The 14,959-nt window shown below is 37.2% G+C and overlaps 1 long non-coding RNA gene across 1 annotated transcript; it reads left to right on the forward strand.

Moving 5' to 3' along the window:
• Positions 1 to 3,159: 3,159 nt before the first annotated feature.
• LOC139189312 (uncharacterized) lies at positions 3,160 to 4,903 on the forward strand. The gene is made up of 3 exons (XR_011573087.1): positions 3,160 to 3,221; positions 4,656 to 4,736; positions 4,877 to 4,903. It is a non-coding gene; the product is annotated as an uncharacterized lncRNA (long non-coding RNA).
• Positions 4,904 to 14,959: the final 10,056 nt, after the last annotated feature.

Below are 14,959 nucleotides of genomic sequence, written 5' to 3' on the forward strand. Positions count from 1 at the left end.
GGGTTCCAAACATGTGCTTCTTCAAATATCCTATAAATAAAGGTAGGGGCAAGAATAAAAAGCGAGAAACTTGACTTGGAGAAAGAAAGGGCGCGCTAGCTTACTAACAATATAGGGCCTTTTCTGGTTGATAGGAATCTATTCTATGATTGGATAACAAAAGTGCCACTAAGTAGTAGAAACTCGGAGAGACAGACATAGAGGGGACTTTATCATACATGCTAAATCCTAGGATGAGAAGTAGGCCCTTTGTTTTTTGTAGGAATAGTTCCAACCTTTGTTGCACCTCAATAGAGTGAGTCTACTAAGCGAACTGGTAGGACACGAAGATCGATTGATCGATACAAATCTTAAAAGTGTATGGTTGACTACCCTCCTTGTCTTGGAGGCTCTCTTTTTTTTGTTGAGGAGCTTGCTATCATAACCCTTTCTCCCGGTGTATGTGAAAAAATGTGATGAACCCATTTTTTTCCGGCCATAGGTTAGTCTAAAGAATGAGAGTCGGCTTCCATAAGTTAGCTGTTCCACAGTAACTTAGTGGTAGAGCAGTCAGTTGTTAACTAATTGGTCATAGGTTCAAACCCTACCTAGAGAGAATTTATAATTTTGGCTTTTATGACCTAGCGACCTTGTCCTTCTTCTTAGTTTCTAAATTAGCACAATCGTGGGACATTAAAAATGGGAAGTTGATTGTTGATTTTTTTTCCTCACTCTCATACAGGTGAACTTGGTTCATTCCATTCTTAGGGAGAAGAAGGATCCACTAGGAATGGATAGAAAGATTGGAATAGCCTCTTCATTAGCCGGAAGGCATTTGTCTCCACTGAAGAACGAACAAAAAAAAGGTTATTGTTTAGGTAGGATGTAGTCTAATGGCTAAAGCTCTGTCGGTTTCTTGTAGGCTGAACTCTCTTCCCTTTAGGCTCAGTGTTGTTTTGGGGTAGGATGGTAAAAAAAAGAAAAGAAATGTACTTGTTTAATCTCCGCTAAAAAATAATAAAACAACACCACCCAACATGTGCTTGGAAAAATAACCCAATCAAATGAAAAAAAAGAAGGTACTTTCTTCATCATATAATAACAATAGAAAAAAAAAGAGTGCAAGAGGATGGTGGGTGTCGACGATTTTGGAGAAGGGTTGCCAGCACTAGGATTAGGTTCATTGGATTAAATAAAATGGGTGTAGAGAGAGATTTTTTGCTGTTTGTGTTTGGGTTTATAAAATTGTTTTTTTTATATATTTATTTTTGAGTGATTTGGAAATTTGGTAGATAAATTTTTTTAGTTGGTTGTAAAGATAAGATAGTTGGGTTCAAATAAAATTTCTCTAGCCTTATCTATACTACTACAACATAAAATCCTACCTAAAAAAGGTCTTACAATAAAACTACGACACATAATAAAATATTAAACTAGTAAATAAAAGGTTTTCCATTTAAAGTCAAATTTGGATTTCTCAGAAAAAACAGACTTTTGATCGGCCAAGTCTTTTTTGAAAACTTAAGATGTCCCCAACAAATCCTACAACCTTCCTCAAAATATGCCATCTTGACCTCTAAAATACCCAAAACGTCTAAAAACGTTAATATGGGAAAGCTGCACGGGAGGCCTTCTTTTATTCGCCACAATCAAACACCTTTGTAGAAAAATCTGGATTTTGACGCAATCATCTTGAAAGACTCATGAACATCCTCCAATGTAATTACTCCAAAATCCATCTGTTTGATCAAATTATGCTCAAGAGGAAGTTGAATGTCCTACATTGGAAATGTATAACAAAGTATTAAAATCCTACCAAAATAACCAATAAATTATAACTAAGAGTAGGGTAAATATATATAAATGAAATCGACTCATCACAGTGGGCAAGAGAATTAGAGTGATGATTGATTGCCTTACCAGAGACGAACCCTAGAACGATGTATTTGTACTAGTTAGAAGAAAGACCATTTTAGGATATAATCCTTGTTCTAAGTCGGGAGAATCCTAGAGAATATCTAGAGGTAGATATTGCATCATCTTTAGGAGTGTTATTACTTGTAGCGCACGCAAACTCTTAGATTGTAGGAATGCCAAGACATAGAAAGGATCTGGTGTACCAGATCAAATCCCCGTGTCTTACAAAACAAACATGGTTATTCTCAGAGAAGTTGCTTGGATGTCGCCCATTGCTTCGGAATAGGATGATGGTGGGACCACTGCTCTGTTAATCTAGCTATGCTCGGAGCTGTTGCGTGCATGATCGGATTTCTCAGGTAACTGTATTCCGATCCACTTACTCTAAGACTGGAAAATCATCATCCATAATTGTCCCAAACTATGTATCTAAAAGGAAGCTGTTCCACTTGAGGATGGATAGTTATCCAAAGACCATGCACCTTGAATGTGATGGTGGTTGTATTAGAGATTGTTGGTTGGCCATCTAATGAAAGGGTTCTGCAGAAATTGAAAGGCATTTTGGTCTATTCTTTCCTAATAAGTAGGGGTGGGTTGGAAAAACCGAAAATCAAAAAAAAGGGGACCGAAAACCGAACCGAGGCCGAAAAAATCGAACTGAAAAAAAATCAAATCGAATATGGTGAACCAACCGAATCAAATCTAGTTGTTCAGTTTTAGTTTTTGGGGTTCGAAAACTGAACCGAACCGAAGTTAATTATTTTATTAATTAATAATCCTATTCTAGAAACGGTGTCGTTTTACCCCAAGTGTAATCCTAACCCAGTAACCCTAAAGCCTTCACGCAACGCCTCCTCTCTCTTTCTCTCTCGGTCTTCAACTTCAATCACTCTTAGTGTCTCTCAAAGTCTCTGTCTCTCTCGGTCTTGAATCACAAGTGACCCGCGACGACATGACCATTCTCACTCTCAATCTCTGACACCTTGCCCTCGGTCTCTCATCCCGCCGTCAGCTTCTTCTTGTCGTTTCGAGTCTCGACAGCAAAAGGTTAGTCTCACACTCTCACTTCTCTCGCACTTTCTCACCACCCAAACAGAACGTAACATGCATGAGATGTATTTTTAGAATTCTTTTTGTGCTGATTTGTTCATGGATTTGCTTGTATTTGGATATTTGGTTTATGATTCATGGATGGGTTTAAAGATTGGTGTTTTATTCAATTTTGCTGCATTTTGAGCTTATTTTTCTACTCTGGTGATTTGTGTAGACTCTATCCCGAAAAGCCCATGTCTTTCGCCTTTGTTATTCTCAATGAGCTTGTTGAGGTCAGCTTGCTTCCCAGTTTGCCAATTTCTTATTCATTGCTTCTTTAGATTTTGATGCATATATTTAATATGGAGCTAGGATTCGATTCTCGGGCCAATGATTGTATGGTTAGTTGTGTGCAAGGAAGAAAAAATCGATAATATTGGCGATATTTCGCCGATATTATCGTTTTTTTTGGGGTCCGATATTTTTTTAACTATCCAAATGGTTTTCGTCAAAATATCACAATATTATCGATAATATCAATAATATCGCGATATTTTCGAAATTATCGATAATATCGCGATATAATATCCAAAAATACTTAAAAATGTTGAGAAATCTCAACACATACTACACTTGATCATAGCCCAAAGGCCGAGCAAGACATGCTTTTCTCAGCTTGGGAATGTGGCTTTTATAGGCCTTCTTGCTTGCTCACTGCCCTCGCGTGGGCGATGTGGGACTCGACCTAATGGGAGAGAAAATCAGAATTTCGGCCGGAAATCCACACCCACTTTAAACGGTCATAACTTTGTCAAAACTCAATAAAATCAAGCAAGAAAAAAACGAAAGTTGTAGCCCTCGAAGAGACGAAGAGAATGATACCTCACAAGACGTCTGAATCGTCGTGGTTTGGCCGGAAAATGCCTCGAAATCCACTGAGGTCGCCGGAAACTGGGTAAGATTCAAATGAGTATAACTTTTTCAATACTCAATGAAATTGAGTGAAACAAAAAGGAAAGTTGTACTACTCGACGAGACGAAGAGATTGATATCTTGCACGCCGGCAAAATCGCCATGGTTTGGCTGGAAAACCAGTGTCAAATTCGTCACATTATTCTTCATCATTTTATTCACTTCCCTTTTTTTTTTTTTTAATATCCTAAATAAAACCTCCCAATATTGTACTAATTAATTATATATAAATGATTATGGTGTGTTTAAACTTCTTTCATTAATTACTACATATTTTCTACACTCACAATATTTGCCAGCTCGCTATATAATCAACTTAAATCAGTTAAATCCATCATGCAATGCATTTCCTTCTAATTTTTTGTGATAAACTAATAGATAATTGACTAAATAAACATCCTGCAAAGTTTCATTAAAAAATTCCAAGTTTTTCTTACAATTTCCGTGGTTTCCATGTAATTTTTATCGATATCGATATTATCCCGATATTTCCATCGATATTTCAGTGTTTTCGGACTACCGATATTTCCGATATTACCGATATTTTCTTCCTTGGTTGTGTGTGTATGTGTGTTACTCGCCTAATGGCTAGAAATAACCAAGTCTTATATGGTGTAAAATCCCATCCCATCCCATTCGAATTTCGAAGTGTTTTTAATGCCGGATGAATTTTGGCATACATAGGAGCTTTTAATTTTGCTCAAGTTTACTCTATGGAGTGTCCTATTATTTATTTATATATTTTGGGTATGCAGGAGCTAAGGGTTAAGCCATGTCCTGTAGTCTTTGTGGCTCTTTCTGCTGGTACAGAAGCTTGTATGTACAAGTTTTTTCGGGTAAGTTTTCTGAGTAGTGGATACCCGACTTTGTATTTGGCACTGATAAGTTGATTTTTGGAATTGTTGAAGTATTAGCTGGTCTTTTCTGATTTTATTTTAATGTTTGTACTCTGTAATAACTTTAAATGTAACTGTAGATTCTTGACGGAATTTGTGATGTGCAGCATTATCCGGTATGCTTTTCTTTGTAGTTTCAGTTAAAACATGTGCTGTATTTTATTCATAATGGCCATTTAATCCCTCTAGATTCTAGAAGATGTATTACAAAATGGCTGCAAGTTTTGTTTTCGAAGGAATTTCTTTTGCTATTGAAGAAGAAGAGAAAATAAATAAATAAATAAAATCGAATCGGGTCGAAACCGAACCGAAATTGAACCGAACCGAACTAACCGAAATTTCGGTTCGTTTCGGTTTTGGCAAAAAGCCGAACTGTTTTGAGCCAAACCTAGCCCTACTAATAAGCAACCCAAGTACAGAATTGGCTTCAATGATGAGAAGAGAAAAAAATGTAACCAGTGGGTTAACTGTTTTCAAGTGAAGTAGTATAATGTATTTGTCAATATTCTTTTATTTCTTTCTACAGATTTAAATTACATTTGCTAATTTTACATGATTCAACGTTTTTAACAGTCTTTTGCTTCTAACATGCACAATCTGATATGTAATTATAAGTTACTTTCTTCTATTTTTGAATCAAAGGTTTTCTTGCATTCTTCAAGCTCTAACATTCGACGTAGGGCTTATCTTATAGTAGAACCATTAGTCTAAGTGGGCAATTATTCTTCAGCGAAATGTTGATTATCATCGAGAAAATTTCCTATACAACAACAATCAGCCTAGGCGGCCTTTTTTATTTTTCAAACACTGCCTTTAACTGAAAAAAAAAAAAAAAAAAAACAAAAATTTAGTTGAACATAAGTAAAAATTAGAGAGCTATAGGAAAGAAGGTACCATAGGTGCGAAGGATGATATTGGGGTGGTTGTTCGAGCTGTTGCTACTTCCCTCCATTGCTTTACAAAATTCTCACAACATCAGAAGAAATAATGCATTAATATTAGTTTCCTCTCTTATCATTAGAACTTAATTACTGCAAAAGCCACATTTAACCAAAGAGAAAATTATTAAAACCACTAATAAAATAAAGCATATATAAAATATTGTTGTTGTATGAATCATTATGTGCTACTTAAAGGTCTGAAAGAATGTAAGCCCAAATTAACCGTAAGAATCTGCAAGTTAACAATTATATGCTATTTGTATAAATCTAATAAGAATGATTTTTTTTCTGATTCCTTTTGCAAAGCTACAAGTTTCTGGCGAGTAAGCTATAGCTGGAACATGTCTCGTTGCCAAACTTGGGACAGCAATTGAACACAGTAATTTAATTAGTGGTTTTATTTTGTGGGTTATGGATTAGGAAGGACAGCATAAGTTGGCTCCGAAAGATGACATAAAGATTTCAAACGAAAGGAAGAAAAAATGCTTCAAGGTGCGTAAAATCCATCTTTCAAACTATATTTGTCTTCATATCTAATCTGCAATAGGGATATACAAATAAGCCTTCTGAATACAATAAAGCATGAATTAATTCGTTGTTCAATAATGTTATGTACTATCAAAGTTGAACTAAACACAAGATTTCTACAAACTAAACTCTAAAAATTAGTTTCTAGACTTCTGTATATTTGGCGAATTATGGAGAAACGTTTATCAGTATCGATCCTTACCTGTTTCCTATGTCCTCCAAGCACTGCACCCACTCACTATTTTCCTGTGCCGACCCGTGCACTGTGGAGAGACGAGAGAGTAATGTGACCCAAATTTTATATATAAGAAAAAGTCGTGAGGTTGTTGTGGTGGCACTACGTACGACACACGACGAGCGTGATCTGGCATTTGCCACAAAACCCATGCATGGTTTTTGGAGCATCTTCGGGACATCAAATCGGCCGGGGCCGTACCTTTCGGTGAACAGATTTGTTGGTCCATGGATATGAAACCTTTTCTCCTCCTTCCATACCCTATTGTTAGATAACTAGACACTACCCCCCTTCTAGGAATCAAAATATCTCTGGACTTTTGCAGCAGACAAGCATGAATTCCCAACTTTCGCCTTACCTTGTTTTTACTGTGTTTCTAGTCTAGGGTTGTTTTTTTTCTTTCCCTTAGCGGGGAGGGGGAGGTGGTTTGATGATAATGAGGTTGCGTTTGATATGGAGGATTATATTACACTAGATAAATGACTGTTTTATGTTCAATTAAGGAAGAACACGGATGTGATATAGCTAACTGATAAGATAATTTAGATTTCATGTGCAATCAAAGAAGAATGTAGATGAGAGATTCTAACTAGGAAAGATCAGACTATTCTTAAGGGGTTGATGCCTAAAACTTATTTGTTAATCCCCTTCAAAATGGTTAAACACCGACTTCTTTAAAGTAGCACGCCCCATATTGCAACATTTTAAAAATTGATTGGGGATAAATCTAAATTGATGAGGGATAAAATCTAATTTGTATTGAATGTATCTCTAAAAGTAAGAATGACTTTATATAACTCCAATAAGTTGGGAACATTTGGAAAAATAACTATTTTCAAAACCTCTTAGCTACTTATAGCCTGTTTTTCTTAATTTTTATGCTAACCACAATTTAATATACACACTTAGTACATTACGGACATCCAATCTTGTTTGACTGCTTATATACATAATTACTAATTAGTTATCCCTTCCAAATAGCCCAGAAAATGATAGTCATCAAATGACCTAAGCCCATATAGCCTTAGCTTGTCAAAATGATGTTCACCAGTCTCTACCCAAGTAGTTGTGGCCCCATGATCCAAAGGACCCACAACTAGTCAATCATGCTATCCTTACCTTTCAACCAACTCTTCGATTCCGCTTCTACAACAGTATATAATCTTCGGTCCCTTACCTTGATGCCTACAACTCAATTTTGTAAACTAAATAATGTGGTTGTTGAAGATTGGATTATTATTTAAGTGTTGATTAACATGCTTATTTCTTATAGGTGAGCCATCATTTAGTTTGCAAATTTAGTTTACAAATTTAATCTACCTAGCATTACCCTAATGGCATCGATTGTTATCAACATGGTGCACCTCTCAAGGGTGAGACTTTGACCAAATGAATAGGGATCAATTGTAGACATTTTTATTAAGGAAGAGAATCCAGGATGAATGTTTTTTTTCGTTCACTATGTGCTGACTAGATACGTACTTGCACAATTGATGGACGAGGGCATTGCGTGAATGACAAGATCGACCTAACCTAACGTAAAGGTTCTTCTCTTTCATGACGGTGAATCTTGATTGACTAACACTAGGAGCCGATTTGGAGAAACAAAAAACTTGGCATGAGATTCACCACGGAATAAATTCCGATAGCAAATTATTTGATTTGATGAATGGAGGGCGGGGCCTCCAACTCAAGCACAAAATCAATGTTGAATCAATTATCATCGAGACCAAAAGGGGCACCACCTAGTGAGATCGAGACCAACACCTATATAGGTTGGAGTAAAGCCCTTGTATAGGGTTCCAAATGTGCACTTCTTCAAATATCCCTTAAATAAAGGTAGAGGCAAGACTAACTAGTGAGAAACTTGACTTGGAGAAAGAAAGTGGCGAGCTAGCTTACTTATAATATAGGGATTTTTTCGTTAATCTATTCTATGATTGAATAGCGGACTATATCATACATGCGAACTCCTTGGATGAAGAGTAGGTGCCTTGTTTTTTACTGGAAAAGTTCCAGCCTTTGTTTCCCCTTGATAGAAGTGAGTCTACTTAATGAACTGGTGGGATGTGAAGATCGATTGATCAATACGAATTTCGAGAATGTATGGTTGACTGCCACCCCCTTATACTGGAAGCTCTTTTTTTCCATTGGGGAGCTTGCTATCGGAACCCTTTCTCCCGGTGTATGTGAAAAAGTGTGGCGAACTAATTTTTGGTCAATCATAGGTTGGTCCAAAGAACTATAGTCAACTTCCTTAAATCTATTTTTCATCAGTAGCTTAACAACAAAGCAGGATCCTCGTACATGGTGAATAACGAAATTCCAATTGAAATGAAATCTTTAGGATAAATCACATCACCATACGGCAGGGACATAGAGACATAAAAAAACAGATCCTATCAACTTGTTCCGATCTAGGATAATAAGCTCATGAGGAAATTATGCAGAAGCTTTACATAATTATTATGAGCTATGGGACGGAGATATAAATGGATCCTTTTATCCACAATCAAATTATATTTATTTGATACACTATTGTGAATATGAATGTTGAGAAAAGAATACAAAAGAAAAAACAATTTATAAATACAGTCAGCTGTTAACTAATTGGTCGTAGGTTCAAATCCTACTTGGGAAGAATTTATAATTTTAACTTTTATGAGCTAGCGACCCTTGTCCTTCTCCTTAGTTTCTAAACTTGTGCAATTGTGAGACGTCAAAAGTGGGAAATTGATTGTTGTTCTTTATTCCTCACTCTCTTGTATAGGTGAACTTGGTTGGTGCAATTCTTAGGCCATCTCCAACCGAATAGGCTATGTTTAGCTCCCGTCCAGATTATAGCCCTGCAATAAATTATTTTTTAATAGATAGTATCATGCCATATTTATATACCATCTCCAATTGAAGGGGGCTATTTTTTCGTCCCCTCAATAATTTATTATCTTTAAGTTTGTTCTTTAACTTTATTAGTTAATTGAATTAAACTAACATATTAAGTTTGTTCTTAATAATTTTTCAAATAGCATTTTCAAGTGACACGTGTCAAGATGTAGTTGGTTAATTTTACTTGCATGTTCACAACTTAGACATTAATTCAAAGATCACACTTTAATTGAAATACAACTTAATTGAAATACAACATCTTAAAAATTAAAATTACAACAACTTAAATATTAAAGAATACAACATTTTAAATATTGAAAAAAATGTGGCCATTTGAAAATTATTGAAAAAAATTAAAGGAAAGATTATTGGAAGAGGTAAGAGAATAGAATGTGAAGAATTGAAATAAAATGAGGTAAGATAGTATGGAAGGGTGAAAATAATGTGAGGAATGGTGTATAAATGGTTTAGGTACTTATAGGAAAAAAAATTAAAATTAAATTTAAAAAAAAATTCGTCCTTAAAAAACAAATCAAATCCAACGGCTACATGACGTCAGCCTGACGTCATGCAGCTGTTGGCTGTTGCAGGTTGGATCTCATCAGCGGGCTGACTAGCTAGCTGGCTTCAATTGCCCAGCCCAATGGCCGTGGGTTGGAATTTGGCCCAATGGGTCCCCTTTTTCCTTTGGCCTGGACCTCCATTTTTTCCTCATTTCAGGCTATAAAAATTCTCATAACCCTATGGCCTGATCCATTGGAGATGGCCTTAGGGAGAAGAATGATCCATTGGGAATGAATGGGAAGGCTGGAGTAGCCTCTTCATTAGCCGGAATGAATTTGTCTCCAACAAAGAACAAACGAAAAAAAAAATTATTGTTTAGATAGGATGTAGTCCTATGGCTAAAACTCTGTCAGTTTCTTGTAGACTTAACTCTCTTCTTTTTAGGCTCATAGTTGTTTTGGGGTAGGAAGGTATAAAATTTTTTTGCCACTAGTGACAACGAAGTTCTTGGTAATTAACCAAGGGGAAGGAGGATTTCCATTCATTTCATTTAGTGCATGTGGTGAGGTGCAAACCATAACAAACAAAGGGGGAATGTTGTTGTACTGTATTTTACTAGACTAGGGTTAGTAAGTGTAAGCTATTTAAGTAGGCTCGAGAAGGGTAAGCTCGCAGCTTCGCTTAGTGGAAGGGCCTTACTATTATATTAGTAAAGAGCTAGCGCCTAACCTATGGGTCAAGGGGATAGGGGAATGGAAGAAAACACAAAGATAGTCACTTCTTTTAAGAACATGACTCATTGATTCACTTGCTCATGAACTCGCAGCTTCGCCAGAAGTGATGAAAGAGGGAAGCTATCCACGAAGCTTTGCCTTTGCTTCACAGAGATTATTAGGAACTAATTAAATGATGACTAGATTCTCCCGGAACGCTAGCTAAGCTAATAAATAGTATAGCTGCCTTCCATCAATTCAATAAGCTCTTTTTTTAATAGATTTAGGGTGTCGCCCCTTTCTTAGAACCCATTGAGCAGACTTCCGCCTGGGAATGGGAGAGTGGTAAAGTAGTCAAAAGTGACAAATTGTAAATCTATTAAAATTTTCTATGTAAGTTCTGTTGACTTGTATTGGGATTCCTACGATTGAGGGATTCCTATTATCTTGGGCTTCCTAGTTTGGGATGTATTTCTTATAATCAATTGTATTTATTCTTTCCTTATTATGATAGGATTGTATATACACCTCTGATTGAAAAGAATAAAACACATTGGAAAGCATTCTTTCTTCTTGGTATCAGAGCCGAGTTAGAGAAAAAAAACGGACCAAGCCCTAGTTGGGTTGGTATTGTCGTGCTCAGCACACTTTCGTTGTGCCTTTGTTCCGATAAAAACAGCGAGTGACTTAACATCATTGTTAGTCAAGTTGTTATTCCGTTCCTGATCGATTGCAGCAAGTGACTTAACATCGTTGTTACCCACGTTCCTTCAGTTTTTCTGTCCCTGTGTTCAATTGTTTTTTTTTCCATCACAACGCTGCAGTTTCTGATCTGCACTGACATCAAGGTAGATGGTTGACGAAACGGCGACTGGTTCTATGATTGTTCCTGCTGCTGCTCCAATTATGGTGCAGTCGGACAATTTTAGTTTCAACATTGGTATGGTTTTGGATGAGAAGAACTATGATTTATGGGCTCCTTTCATTCAAATCCATATCGCTGGGAGGAAGAAGATGGGGTATCTTCATAGGTCTATCAAGGCACCTAACGAAGACGATCCTAAATACGATGATTGGTTCTCTGAAGATAAGAGAATTAAGAGTTGGCTATTGTCTTCAATGAAGCTATAGATTATGAAATGGTACATTCGGTTATCTACTTCGAAGGAGATTTGGGACACTCTTAAGGCAACCTACTTTGATGAGAATGACGAGGATCAAATTTATTCTTTGAATAAGAAGGCATCACATCTTCATCAGAATTGCAGACCTTTAGCTACGTATTTCGGGGAACTAACTGAGATCTTCCAAGAGTTATATCACTTTAATAAGGTGTCCATGAAGTGTGAGAACGACATTCAAACGTTTCATAAATCCCATAAAATACAACGAGTCTATATGGTTCTTGGTGGCCTCGATGATGTGCTTGATCAGGTTCGCGGAGAAATGTTGGGGAAGAATCCCCTACTTGGGCTTCAAGCCTCTTATGCTTATGTTCGTTGTGAAGCTGATCGAAAATAAGCAATGAAGGCGGAAGTTGACAAGAATGAACCTGCTACCATGGTAGCAAAGAATCGTGGATCTTCCTTTTGGTCGAACCGAGCCGGGTCACAAAACCGGCCAAGACAAACTCGCCCTAGCCAGACAAGTTGGGACCTTCCCCAAGGTAAGTGCCCACACTGTGGCATGACAGGACACTCCAAAACCGCTGCTTTCAGTTGATTGGATATCTCGAGAATTGAGATAAGACCTGTGATCCCCGCTGCAACAAATCTCGTGCCTTTGTTGCATAAACAAAGAATGATTCAAATCAGATAGCGGACAAGGCCTCTGCTATGATTGTTGTGGCAGATAGTAGTGATGGTAAGGCACTAAATATTTCCACTCTTGTTATGAATAATACATAGATAATTGATTCTAGAGCTACTGAACATATAACTTGTGATTCTAGACAGGTTCCATACCTAAAAATCTCCACACAAACCATGGTCAATGTTACTAAATTATAATTTGTTATCTGTTGCCCAAATAACCCTAGCCTTACACTGTTTGGTTATTTTTTGGGCCTATTTTTGTGTTTTTAAGGACATCCGGATGCGGAAGACAATTGGTTGTGGTATTAGACGAGGGAAGTTTTATTACTTGGAGTTGACTACTGTAACGACCCGAAAATTTATATTCGGAAACAAATACTAAGATAGGCCCAAAATTTATTTCGGAAGATAATCACCAAATTCCTTTTCTTAGACAATTTGCAAGAAAAAAATTCAATCTTAGTTATTTTATTATGGCTGCATCTAACCTTGTTAGACTGCCTAGGTACCCTACGAAGGGATCAAGCCATTCGTAGTTCACAAATTCAATATCTAACTCATTTCTGAAAATCATTCAAGTGACTAACAATCACTAACTAGGTTCAAAACAGGTGAATCATATCAAATGTATATCAAATATGGTTTCAGAATATCGAAATACGCATAAAATGGTAGTGTCGGCTCATTGGCCACGCGTCGTCGCGCATGGCGATTTCCGGCTAACGGAAACCCAAATTTCTAACTAACTCCAAAAATTACCAAATTTTACAAGATTGTATAACTCAACAAGGGGAAGAACTTTTATACCTGGGTTAAAGCCTAGTTCTGCCGGGAAGTGGTCGTAAAATGCCTCGAACCGCCAGAACCTTCGATTTGGGTAGTTGATGATTCGCCACCAAAACGCATTTTACCGCCTCATCCAAGGCTTGAGCCTTGCTTCTGGGGTTGAGAGAAGTCCTTTGGTGGTGGTCATCGACGACATTCGTTGTCGGATTCACCGAAAAAATAACAAAGCAGCCGGGACACCCGTGAGTTTTGTGGCTTCAATTTGTGAATTTGGGTTTGAAACCTAGAATTATAACACCATAAGGATGTTAGGCTCGATAAGAGTTTTCCATAGACACCGGAATCACCTCAATCAGATGTCGGACGGAGAAGTTAGAGCCGAGTCAAGGAACTGGGTCGGGTCGGGTTGTACGGATCCAAAAAGATCTGGTGCTCCCTCACCTCCCTCCTTTCTCTCCCTTCTTCCCTTGCCCATTCGTCCTCTCCCCCTCATTTTCTCTCCCGTATCCCTCATTTCCCTTCTCTCTCTTGCTACCACCTGGCAGTTTCCACCCATTTTATTTATTTATTTATTTCCAACAACAAAAACGTCTCTAATTTCTTCGTTATAACTCCATTTCACGAATGGTTTCGCCTACACACTCGTAGGATCGAACTCTATCCAAATATGTCAAGAAATACAATAAAATATATGAGGATAAAATATGTCCTCGTAAACTTACGTTTAGTCAACTAGGGGCATTTTCCACTTATCGATAAATTTTTCTATATTTTCATATATTTTAAATTTTCTAGGGCTTTACAACTACCATTAGTTATGGTGCTAACTCAAGCTCTTTCTGTAGAGGATTATCAAGGGGATACTAATAAAGTGTCGGACATCTGGATGTGGCACCGATGCCTTGGACATGCTTCTTTTGGTTATCTACATAAGTTATTTCCTAATTTGTTTGTTAAGAATGATGTTTCTCAGTTTAAGTGTAATGTTTTTGATTTGGCTAAAAGCCATCGAACTTCTTTTCCTCCAAGTTTAAATAAAAGTTCCATTCCTTTTTATGATTGTGCATTCTGATGTGTGGGGTCCTTCGAAAATAGCTACTCTTGGTGGTGCTCACTGGTTTGTTACTTTTATTGATGATTGTACAAGAATGACTTAGGTTAGTTTGTTAAAGTAAAAAAATGAAGTTAGTTCGGCCTTTCAGAAGTTCCATAAAATGGTTGGTGTGCAGTACAACATGAATATCCAGGTTCTTCGTAGTCACAACGGCGAAGAGTATGTTAATATGGAATTTCATTCCTTCCTTGATATGCATGGTATTGTTCATCAAACCACGTGCCCGTATACTCCTAAACAAAATGGGGTTGCTGAACGAAAAAAATAAACACTTGTTAGAAGTGGTGTCTGCCTCGCTTATTGAGGCACATCTTCCTCTACATTATTGGGGTGAAGCATTCACGTCTGTGGCCTATCTTATTAATTGTCTTCCATCTCGTACTCTCAACTTCCAGACACCGTTTCAAGCTCTCATGGCTTAAACTAGTTGCCTGCCGATTCTGAATCTTCCCTCATGAGTCTTAGGGTGTGTTGCTTTTGTTCACCTTTATCCTCCCCAACAGAAAAGTAAACTTAAGCCTCGAGCCTTTCGTTGTGTGTTTTTGGGTTATGCCTCTACTCAAAAGGGATATCGTTCTTATCATCCTCTAACTGAGAAGATGTTTATAACTTCGGATGTGATTTTCCATGAGAATGAAATGG

The sequence above is a fragment of the Malus domestica genome, chromosome 11 (assembly GCF_042453785.1).
Source record: "Malus domestica chromosome 11, GDT2T_hap1".
Taxonomy (NCBI): Eukaryota; Viridiplantae; Streptophyta; class Magnoliopsida; order Rosales; family Rosaceae; genus Malus; species Malus domestica.